Source organism: Oncorhynchus masou, chromosome 11 (assembly GCF_036934945.1).
Source record: "Oncorhynchus masou masou isolate Uvic2021 chromosome 11, UVic_Omas_1.1, whole genome shotgun sequence".
Lineage (NCBI taxonomy): Eukaryota > Metazoa > Chordata > Actinopteri > Salmoniformes > Salmonidae > Oncorhynchus > Oncorhynchus masou.
In genome coordinates this window covers 51,161,126-51,174,122 of record NC_088222.1, presented here as the reverse complement: position 1 = coordinate 51,174,122, position 12,997 = coordinate 51,161,126, and positions in this window count along the sequence as shown.

Genomic DNA, 12,997 nt, shown 5'->3' with positions numbered 1-12,997 from the left:
GGGGAACCAGCCTTTCAGAGTTTTCAAAACCCAAGGCCTCTGGAATTTGAGCCAATCGCATGGGTAAGAAGCTTAAACTGTCAATGTATCTCTGGTTGAAGGCTGGGTCTACAAAACACAAGATTTTACTACCTTGAGCTATGACTGGGTGCCACGCCTTGCTGTATCAAGGGGTTCAGAAGAAGGTAAGAGTCGTAGGATCTAGCATTGTGTGCTATAAACTAAAGTGTTTTAGAAAGAGTAGTGCACAATTGGATCCTTCTGCCGACCACTTTTCCCCCTTGAAAGTCATGGTAGATAGAAAAATAGTTAAATGAACCTCCGATTGCTGATTTGTCTCAAAGTCATAGAACACATATTTCTCTGAATGTTCATCTTCAGCCAAGGGCTGAATATAACACTCGTGTGGCACTTTTTGAACCACTTCAGCGTCTCTGCTTTTCAAAGGCCCTTTACAGATTGGACAATGTATGATTCCACACACATGCGGTTTAGGGCTATCTATTTTAAGGTTGTAATTGCAATGACATTTTGGGCATTTCTTGTTAATGTCACAAATGCTTACAGATTTACATGCCTTGGGGTGCCATGTTTCAATTTTGTGTTTTTCGTAACAGTAGGTCGAACGACATGTGCGGTGGCAATCTTCACAGGGTGTCAAGTTTAAGGGCTGCATTGGGCAATCTGCATCCTGACATAATGAACAGTTATAACGGCACGAGTGCCTCCCCTTTCGGGTGTAGCCGGTATGGCAGGATGGACACACATATGGTGCCCCTATGAACGCTTTGATGTTGGTAAGGCGTAGTAATGTTCGTTTTGCACATAACAGTACAGAATCTGAGGATGCGGTTGAGGGTTGTTTTGGAACTTCAAGAGAGCTGCATTAGCTCTACTGTGGTACAAAACCACAATCTTGATATTCAGAAAGTTTTTAAATTTGACTATGTCAGAGAAAGCCACAGCATCCTGTATTCCCGAGACCCACGGCCATTTGGAGCTCTCTAGCCTTTTGCAATGCCATCAGATCAGTACATCCAGGGTTAAGTAAATGTGCTAGGCCTATTGCAAAACATAGCTTATTATCTGGATTGTGAACGTTTATGAGGTAGGCCCTTTTATTGCTTATGATTTCTGACTGCATTAGGCTATCAAACTTCCTTCTATGCCCACCACCACCCTGGGGTTGACGTAATTATTTGCACTACAAGCTCGAGGGTCCGATCTGCTATGACGGCTAAATTTGACTGAACAAGGTGTTCTAGCAGCGCGATAAATTGTTCAAGATCTGCTTCGCCATTGGGTAAAATAAGAGATACTGTGTTATGCAGGCTATCTCCACAAATCTCCAACTGTAAGACATCACGTGGTTTGCCATAATCTCTTGCCGTGTCTAACAGATCGTTCAGAGTGTCCAATATCATTACGTAAAACACAGCATAGTCAAGATTCTGATTCACCCATAGGAAATTGAAAAACTATCGAATCTCTGTATTGTTGAATTTATTCCTGTACACAACCCAGACACGTCTATCAATACCATCTCCCTCCAGATTTATTAGACAATTTTCCAATTCCCCAAAAATATCATGTGGCGTTTCAGACTCCACGGACATGGGCGTTAACGGTTGGGATGTCGTTGTTGGTGTAGCGGGTGCCGAAAATGTCTGACTCTCGTTCATCAGATTAATTAAGGTTATGAGGGCTTCGGGAATCTGTGATAACAGGTTTTTAGGTGGGCATCCCTGACTCGTTCATACGATTAATCATTTCTAGGAGTTCTGGCAGTATCTGTGCTAAGAGGCTTCCAACTGTCTCAACTTGTTCCTGTGGTTCTGCCATTTGGATAATTAAGGATGTGCGTTTTGGGGTATTTCTGGAATGATCCGTGTTACATATATGATTTTAGCGCATGTATTTGCGTTTTTTAATCGGTTTGCTGTTTAACATGCGTGGAATTGTTCTATTCCAGAATAACATATCGTCTCGGTACTGTCTCTCAATTAAAATCCCCAGTCGTTTGTACAGCAAAACGTTCCTTGATTTCAAAGCCCTGGAAAAGAATGTGAAAAACCTTGCTTGTTCTATTTCAGATCCTGATGTTGACGCCATAGAATTGTCGGGGTCAAGAAGGTTGGCCGCATCACAAAATAACCGGTCATCAACCTCTGAAATGTCATTAAAAACAGGGATATCCTCCGCTTTGGTTGTTTCATTGGGAATGTTCGGTGAGCTGGAATCCCTCAGCTGTATGTGGCCTTCTGTGCCGTTTTTCGCCGGGGAGGAGTCTGAAAGAAAATAAAACATACAAAATAGGTTATTAAATATAAAAATATGTTAGATACATAAAATGCCAAATACATTTCAGGTATAATAATATATATTAACAATACATAGTTAAAATACCTCTGCTTTTTTGGTGCTGGCTGTTCTGACGAATCGTGGATACCGAGGGCTCTAGACTTTTTTCATCAAGCGTTCCCGATTCTGCAGGGCCAGTCTCGTAGGAGTCTGAAAACATTATTTGACATTGTTTTAACATATTCTATCAAAAGAGGTATAACTAATAAAAGACGTATAACTAATAACAAATGTATAATGGTCTCATACCGTCTCCATAGATAATCCGTACATTTTCAGCCTTGTAGCCCCTCTTGGGCCGGGGTGATTCTGCGGCAATGCACTTGGGCTACAGTTATGCGTTGGTTGTTGGGACATGGAATGTGTAGCGAGTGGGTTGCGGTTCCCGAGGGAGTTGTCAGGACGTTTAGATTCTCTGTTCGCGGTGTGCTGGACAAAACGTTTGTGCAGAACGGGAGAATTGCATCCAAGTCACCCGTTGTGTCAGTTGTTCATAACGAAGCCTTTATCATTCTTGGCTGTATGTCAGCAGTAAATACAAAAAAATAGCTTTTAAAATAGTACACACTATTTGTTTTTTAATATATAAATATTCTTGGGTATGTGATTAATTATATGGACTTACCGCGAAAAATATGCTGATGGCGATTGGCTGCCGGGGTTTTGAGGCTGAGAATCATCGATTAAGTCATTGTGTTCCAGATCCGTTAAACCTCTTAAAAGCTGCGTAAATGTTGGGGAGCCTAACAAACGTTAGACAATATTAACAGTTATATGATATATATACACTTTAACTTATATGGGCTTTTGGCCTGAAATACATACCTAAAAAAAATATATAATTGTTGTCCCCCGTTTTAAAACACAAATAACGTGTGTTTAATATTACAACGATATCCAGACAATTTAGCGAGTCGAAATCTTAAAGCTGCGTAAATGATAGGGCCCCCTAACAAACGTTAGAGAATATTAACAGTTATACGAAATATATACACTTTAACTTATGTGCATTTGGCCTGAAAAACACAAATAACTCGTGTTTAATATTACAATAATATCACAATAATATTCAAATAAAACTTAAAATATATTTTTTCACTTACTCACCTCCAGAAATATCCATTCGGTTCAGAGTATCCAAGTCTATCCAAGTCGTTGAAAGTGCCCACTTTTTGTTTTTTAATATATAAACATTCTTGGGTATGTGATTATTTGGCCTTACGCCTAAAATTGATCGCTTCCCCAATCACTTATGTCCAGTAGCCTTCAGAAATAACCCTTAGGAGAGATTCACTTATTCACATCTCTTTTTTTAATCTGTCCTGGCAGCTAAATATTCGGGGCTGTGGGTTTGCGCTAAAGCTGTGCCAACATAGTGTTAAAATATATGCTCCACGTTCTGTCCCTAACTAGCGAAAGTACGGAATGAGTTTAAAGGGCCGTGGTGACATGTTTTTCAGGAGATATCATGTGTGCAACACCCTGTATATTTGGTTTAGAGAACAAAGGTGGTGAATTCAAACAGCATGGGGGGGTCGAGACATTCTGTCTACGACCGGGGTGGGGGGCACCGGGCGCTGATTAGCGATATCATACATTCGTACAACCTTTTTAAAGACATGTTAGAATTAATTACCAAATTTGACTAATATTTAAACATGCATCACGAGTGTTTTATGTAAAAACCTTGGAGGCCTGCAGTTGTACATTATTACAAACTTTAATAACCAGTAATGTTTATAACATGCCATTGTAGGAAAGACTATAAAATAATAGATGTTTTTTTCAGACATTACATTTGTCTGCGACAGACCCTGGTGTGAGAGAAAAGACAGCCTCCCCTTTCGTTAAAGGGTGAGATACATTTTCAAAACCAATGATTTAATTCAGAATATTTAGTACATACATTTTAACACACGTTATAATTCAACATTTTTTACTATTTCTTACAGATAAAGGGTCCGGTTAGCCCTGACCATTATCCGTTTCCAATTCACCATCGCATAGTCGCTTGCCGGCTCCATCGAAGCTCCGGACGTTTTCACTCAAGGGAAAGATCCACCTTCGGCCTTGTGGGTCCTGGGTATGTCTCAACGATAACCTCGGCCATCGGCGTAATTGTTCACGATTTTCGAAAAGACTGTCCAGCTTATTCATCAGTGTTCAGAAAATATGATAATCACGCCATTTAAAACTGAACAGTGTTGTAAAGTGGTTTACATCCTTGCATGCTTTGGAAAATACATATGAACTGACAGTTTGTCGCATTTGCACTATCAAATTGTTCACATGCTAAAATTGTCACTCTGGGGTCAGGGGTATACGCCATTGAAGCGATTCTTAGGGAATTCAGATCACTTCGTCCACAGACCAGTTCTTCCAACGCATATCCGGGTAGACTTGAAGCACTCAGGGCCTGTTCAATTTGACACAGCGCAAGTCTTATCTTAAGCCATTCTCTCATCCTTAGCACTGGAGATAAACTCTCGGGTTCTGCCCTATAAAAGGGTTTGGGGCCGCTGTCTGTGAATATCTTAACCGTAGATTCCTCAGGTTGGAATATGTAAGACATATGTCCCTCACTCGTACCCAAAACTCCTTTAAAACATTCTGGAGCCTCACGCAAAACATCCTCCAGGCTTTTGTCATTGGGTCCATGACATGAGCTGCAGAGCACCCCGAGAATTGGCCTAGGAGACATATTTTTATGTTTAATATTCTGGGCTTTATTTTATAAATCGCATGCCTTGTTCTGGACATTTATTTATAATGCGTCTGCCATAGCCAATACCCCGGACATTCCTGCTTCATCAGATAACAACCATAAGGGCAATAAAACTGGGGGTGGGGGGGCCATACACGTTCAAAGGTTCAAACACTGAACCCCCCCCAGTTCAACCAGGTCCCTAGACATCAATCAGCATGACTACTTCAAATGATGCAATATATATATAAAATAACACACCCTCTAACACGTGACCACAGGAACAGGATGGCCTGGCCGGAGGCCCATATTTGGACATGTACAGGTCATCATGGACACAGGGTCATCAATCAAAATTTTGACCTGTGCCGTCTACTTTATTCTCTCTGATGTGGTAGTCTTGTTGGTTAAGTGTGCCTTGAATTCTAAATAAATCACAGACAGTGTCACCAGCAAAGCATCCCCACACCATCACTCCTCCTCCATGCTTAACGGTGGGAACCACACATGCAGATATCATCTGTTCATCTACTCTGCATCTCACAAAGATATGATGGTTGGAACCAGAAATCTAAAATTTGGACTAATCAGACCAAAGGACAGATTTCCACTGATCAAATGCCCATTGCTCGTGTTTCTTGGCCCAAGCAAGTCTCTTCTTCCTATTGGCGTCCTTAAGGATATGGGGCAGTATTTCCCCTTTGGATTAATTGCGTGCCCATAGTGAACTGCATCAAAATCTGTCCTAAAAATCTGTCCTAATATTCATATTATTATTATTATTGGATAGAAAACACTCTGAAGCTTCTAAAACCGTTTGAATTATGACAGAACTCACAGGGCAGGCAATCTTCCAAACTAGTTTTTGGAATCCTGAAAGTTGGGGCAACTTTGACGTCATCGCCCCCTCCCTTCCCAACAAGTTATGGATCTGGAAACACTTCCTATGTTTTCCACTAGATGTCCTCATTCAGTAGAAAGTGTAATTGAGCATTTGCTGTGAACTTTGACCTAAAGCACTAAGTGTCGCAAAGATTTCCATGTGCTTGAAGGTACGTATGCATTAGAGTGCTTCGTCTGTTCCAGTCAGCCCCAGATGAACTAGGATGGCCCGGTTGGAATGATATTCGATCTGTATGATTATAACATCCTGAAGATTGATTCTGCACTTAGTTTGACCAGTTTCGTCGACCTGTAATATGTAATTTGGAAGTTTTGATGCAAAATTATCCTGGACCAGAAGTCATGTTTTGGGCATTTGAGCTGAAAGTGGTAGCAAATGCTGCTACATGGACACTAGAATTGAACATTATGAAACAAAACAATTTATTGTTGAACTAGGACTCCTTGCACTACATTCTGATCGAAGATCATCAAAGGTAAGGGAATATTTATGTTGTAATTTTGTATTTCTGTTGACTCCAACATAGCGGAGAAATATTGTTACGTCTGAGCGCCGTCTCAGATTATTGCATGGTAGGCTTTTTCCGTAACGTAAAAAAAAATGTGACACAGCGGTTGCATTAAAACCTGTTAGAGATCGGGCTACTTTTTTCAACATTCTGTTAAAAATCGCGCAACATTTCAACGTCCTGCAACTCATGCCAGGAATATAGTATATGCATATGATTCGTATGTATGCATGGAAAACACTCTGAAGTTTCTAAAACTGGTTCAATGATGTCTGTGACTATAACAGAACGTGTTCCGTGGTCAAAATCGCAAGGAAATCTGATCACAAAATCGACGGAGAAAACAATCAATCCGCCAGTCTTTGTATTGTCTATTGGAAGGAATAATAGTTAAGGATGGGATTACAGTTCCTACAGCTTCCACACAATGTCGCCAGTGTTGTGATTTCGATGCAACTAAATCCTTGGTCATCTGAGTAATAGGCACATCCGGTCTTCAGGTCCACAGCTGGAAAAAATGGAACCGGAAAAGTGGGCTACGTTTTCCAAACTTGTTGCTATTGAATACAGATCGCTCCATGATCAATTTGAGCGTTTATTAACGTTTACTAATACCTAAAGTTGGATTACAGAAGTAGTTTGAAGTGTTTTGTCAAAGTTTATAGGCAACTGTTTTAATTTTTAAAAATAACGTTGCGTTTAAAAACTGTGTTTTTCCTGGATCTGACGGTCTTCATAAATGGACATTTTGGGTATACAAGGACCGATTTAATCTGAAAAAAAAGACCCAATTGTGATGTTTATGGGACATATAGGAGTGCCAACAAAGAAGCTCGTCAAAGGTAATGAATGTTTTATATTTTATTTCTGCGTTTTGTGTAGCGCCGGCTACGCTAATTCTTTTGTTTACGTCCCCTTCTGGTATTTTGGGGTGTTGCATGCTATCAGATAATAGCTTCTCATGCTTTCGCCGAAAAGCATTTTAAAAATCTGACTTGTGGGCTAGATTCACAACAAGTGTAGCTTGAATTGAGTACCCTGCATGTGAGTTTTAATGAACGTTTGTGTTTTAATGAGTGCTATTAGCATTTGGCGTAGCGCATTTGCATTTATTGTTGGCAAGGTGGGACGCTTGCGTGTCGGGTTGCCCAGAGAGGTTAAGAACAGGTGTATATTTTTTATTATATTTAGAACATGTATCTTTAGTCAAAGTTTATGATGAGTATTTCTGTTATCTGGTGTAGCTTTCTATAATTCCTCCGGACATTTTGGAGAATTTTCTGAACATGGCGTCAATGTAAACCGAGATTTATGAATAAAAAATGCATATTATCGAACAAAACATAAATGTACTGTGTAACATGTCATATGACTGTCATCTGATGAAGATTTTCAAGAGGTTAGTGAATGTCATTTTATCTTTTGTGGTACAAAATGGCTACGTTTTCTCTTTGTTTTGGTGGTGGTCTAACATAAATATATGCTGTGTTTTCGCCGTAAAACATTTTAAAAATCTGACACGCTGGGTAGATGAACAAGGTATTTATCTTTCATTTGAGGTATTGGACTTGTTAATGTGTGGAGGTTAAATATTTCTAAGAATATTTTTGCATTCCCTGAGCCACCATTTCAGCTGAACGGGGGGGTGTAGTTCCTGTAGGGGAATCCATAGGCTTAACAAGTTTTTAAGTTGTGGTTTATTTGCCGCAATTCAACCACAAAGGCCTGATTCACAAAGTCTCCTCTGAACAGTTGATGTTGAGATGTGTCTGTTACTTGAACTCAATTTCTGAGGCTGGTAACTGTAATGAACTTATCCTCTGCAGCAGAGGTAACTCTGGGTCTTCCTTTCCTGTGGTGGTCCTCATGAGAGCCAGTTTCATCATAGCGCAAGATGGACTGCACTTGAAGAAACTTTCTTAAATTCCTAAAATGTTGTGTATCAACTTACCTTCAAGTCTTAAAGTAATGATGGACTGTCTTATTTGAGCTGTTTTTGCCATACTATGGACTTGGTCTTTTACCAAATAGGGCTATTTTCTGTATACCAACCCTACCGATTATTGTTCCGATTATTGTTAGAACAAACCTTGGCAATAATTACAGCTATGAGCCTTTCTGGGTGAATCTCTAAGAACTTTGCACACCTGGAATGTACAATACTTCCACATTATTACTTTTTTTAATTCTTCAAGCTCTGTCAAGTTGGTTGTTCATCATTGCTAGACAGCCATCAAGTCTTGCCGTGGATTTTCAAGCAGATTTGAAGTCAAAACTGTAACTAGGCCACTTACCAACATTTCATGTAGTCTTGGTACATTGGTACAACAACTCCAGTGTATATTTGGCCTTGTGTGTTAGGTTACTGTCCTGCTGAAATGTGTATTTGTCTCTGTGTCTGTTGGATTTCTTTTTATTCCAAAAACCACCCTAGTCCTTGTGATGACAAGCATACCGTTAATATGATGCAGCCACCACCATTCTTGAAAATATGGATTTGGATTTGGCCAAAACATAATGCTTTATATTCAGGACATAACATTTCTTTGCCACGTTTTTTGCAGTTTTACTTTAGTGCCTTATTCCAAAATATATTCATGTTTTGGAATATTTTTATTCTGTACAGGCTTCCTTCTTTTCATTCTGTCATGTAGGTTGGTATTGTGGAGTAACTACAATGTTGTTGATCCATCCTCAGTTTTCTCCTATCACAGCCATTAAACTCTAACTGTTTTAAAGTCACCATTGGCCTCATCGTGAAATCCCGGTTTTGTTCCTTTCCGACAACTGAGTTAGGAAGGACGTCTGTATGTGGTTATGTAGGCTTCTTCTAACCCATCTGTAACGGCCGTTGTTGGCGGAAGAAGAGGAGGGGACCAATGTGCAGCGTGGTAAGTGTCCATATTGATAATTTATTATCATGAAGACAAAACCAAATAACGAGAACGAAACAGTCCAGAGCGGTGAATACAAAAAACACTGAACAGAAAATAATCACCCACCACTCAAAGGTGAAACCAGTCTACCTAAGTATGGTTCTCAATCAGGGACAAAGATTGACAGCTGCCTCTGATTGAGAACCATACCAGGCCAAACACAGAAATCCCAAATTATAGAACATAGACTGCCCACCCCAACTCACGCCCTGACCATACTAAAACATAGACAAAACAAAAGAACTAAGGTCAGAACGTGACAGTACCCCCCCCCACCCCTCCCCAGAGGTGCGGACTCCGGCCGCAAAACCTGAACCTATACGGGAGGGTCTGGGTGGGCGTCTGTCCGCGGTGGTGGCCCTGGCGCGGGTGGTGGACCCCACTCCACCATAGTCTTTGTCCGCCTCTCAACCCGCCTCCGTGGCTTCTTTAGAGTGGCGACCCTCGCCGCCGACCTCGGACTGGACCCTAGCAACGGGACCCGAATGGACAGGAGATTCAGGCAGCACCGGACAGGTGGGAGACTCCGGTAGCTCCGGAGTGAAGGGCGATTCCGGCAGCTCTGGAGTGACGGGCGATTCCAGCACCTCCGGAGTGAAGGGCGATTCCGGCAACTCCAGAGTGAAGGACGATTCCGGAAGCACTGTAGTAACGAATGGCTCTGGCAGCTCCTGACTGACACGCGGCTCTGGCAGCTCCTGACTGACAGGCGGCTCTGGCAGCTCCTGACTGACAGGCGGCTCTGGCAGCTCCTGACTGACAGGCGGCTCTGGCAGCTCCTGACTGACCGGCGGCTCTGGCAGCTCCTGACTGACCGGCGGCTCTGGCAGCTCCTGACTGACCGGCGGCTCTGGCAGCTCCTGACTGACCGGCGGCTCTGGCAGCTCCTGACTGACCGGCGGCTCTGGCAGCTCCTGATTGGCGGGCGGCTCTGGCAGCTCAGGACAGACAGGCGACTCTGGCAGCTCAGGACAGGTGAAACCAGGCTACCTAAGTATGGTTCTCAATCAGGGACAACGATTGACAGCTGCCTCTGATTGAGAACCATACCAGGCCAAACACAGAAATCCCAAATTATAGAAAAAAGAACATAGACTGCACACCATACTAAAACAAAGGAACTACATTCAGTGCATTCGGAAAGTATTCTGACCCTTTGACTTTTTTCACATTTTGTTATGTTACAGCCTTATTCTAAAATGGATTACATACATTTTTTTCCTCATCAAGCTACACACAATACCCCTTGATGACAAAGTGAAAACAGGTTTTTAGAAATCTTTGCAAATGTATTTAAAATAAAAAACAGAAGTACCTTGTTTACATAAGTTTTCAGACCCTTTGCTATGAGAATTGACATTTAAATCAGGTGCATCCTATTTCCATTGATCCTCCTTGCGCTGTTTCTAAAACTTGATTGGAGTCCACCTGGGGTAAATTCAATTGATTGGACATGATTTGGAAAGGCACACACCTGCCTATATAAGGTCCCCCAGTTGACAGTGCATTTCAGGGCAAAAACCAAGCCATGAGGTCAGAAGAATTGTCAGCAGCTCCGAGACAGGATTTTGTCGAGCCACAGATCTGGGGAAGGTTATCAAAAAAGGTCTACAGGATTCAAGGTCCCCAAAAACACAGCCTCCATCATTCTTAAATTGAAGAAGTTTGGAACCACCAATATTCTTACTAGAGCCCTTGGTCAGGGAGGTGATCAAGAACCCAATGGTCACTCTGAGAGAGCTCCAGAATTCCTCTGTGGAGATTGGAGAACCTTCCAGAAGGACAACCATCTCCGCAGCACTCCATCAACCTGGCCTTTATGGTTGAGTGGCCAGACAGAAGCCACTCCTCAGTAGAAGGCACAAGACAACCCACTTGCAGTTTGCCAAAAGGACTTTCAGACCATGAGAAAAAAGATTCTCTGGTGTGATGATACCACGATTTAACTATTTGCCCTGAATTCCAAGCGTCACGTCTGGAGGAAACCTGGCACCATCTCTACAGAGAAGCATGGTGGTGGCAGCAACATGCTGTGGGATTTTTTTACTGGCAGGGACCGTAAGACTTGTCGGGTTCGAGGGAAAGATGAACAGAGCAAATTACCTAGAGATCCTTGATGAAAACCTGCTCGAGAGAACTCAGGACCTCAGACTGGAGCAAAGGTTGACCTTTCAATAGGACAACGACTGGAACATATTTATAATAAGTTGTAAACTGCAAATTGACCACAAGGAGCCCAAACAAATCTAATATTAGACTGACACATAATACTTTCAAAGCTTGCTTGCATTTGTATACGACCACATTCACTGAGTACACTAAACATTAGGAACTCCTTCCTAATATTGTGTTGCATTCCCCCCTTTGCCCTCAGAACAGCCTCAATTCGTCAGGGCATGGACTCTACAAAGTGTCAAAAGCGTTCCACAGGGATGCTGGCCCATGTCGACTCCAATGCTTCCCACAGTTGTGTCAAGTTGGCTGGATGTCCTTTGGGTGGTGGACCATTCTTGAAACACATGGAAAACTGTTGAGTGTGAGAAACCCAGAAGCTTTGCAGTTCTTGACACAAACCAGTTGGGGCACCCTACCCTACACCCTGTGCACTTGTGGCGATCCGAGAGGATTTGACAGGTGTAATCAATAGGGTAATAGCGCCACCTCGCCCTCTGATAGGCTATCTAGTTAGAAGTTTCACCATATTGCTTATACCAATCAAATCCTCCCAGAACTCCACAGGTGCATAGGAGTCAATTTGGAATTGGGCCACAATTTCATGATGTTATGTTGGCCTCACTTGTACATGCAAAAGGGTTTATTGAGGGTGAACAACAAGGCTTACCATGCCCAGTCTTGCTGATGATATGCACACTGATGAATGAGTACAGGCTTCCTGCTATTCATTCTAGCCAACAGTGGTGACTAGCCAGTCTATCCTCCCTTGCCTGTGGTGTTTGACATTGAGCAATGTTGTGTTTGTCTGGTGGGTTGTCAGTGACACATGAGGACCAGTGGCGGTCAGTGCTGTTTAAGATGAGGGAGGACAATCTTTTTGTCATGAGCATGGCCTTATTTCTATTACAGCATATTGACTGACTGTCATTCATATTCCGTTCCCTCTTGCCTGCATCTAGCTGATCTAGGGTTTAACCATTAGTCCAACAGTTGCAAACAAAAGTTTCTATTTGAAAAATTCCGATACGTTTATCCCCGTTTTTGTTCTGTTTGCATCATTTAAGAAATGTTTTTCAACAGAATCAGCGGATGAATGCACCCCTGATCACGCATCAACACAGTTCACTTTCATAGTAACCATGTTGTATTCCTTCTCGCATCTATGCGCTCTCCTCCTCTCACCTCTTCCCATCACTTGTGGACTTCAGTGCACAACACATCAGCTTTATGTGACCAGGTGAAAAAAAACTTTCCATGCCAAACCGCTGCACACAGCCTACATCATTGTCACCATATTTGCTAAAGTAACATCATAGTCAGCATAACTAATAAAACTAATGCGTTAGTAAACCTGCTACAATCATACAATAACGTTACAGTGTACTGTCAGTAAGCAGTTACACCGGCAG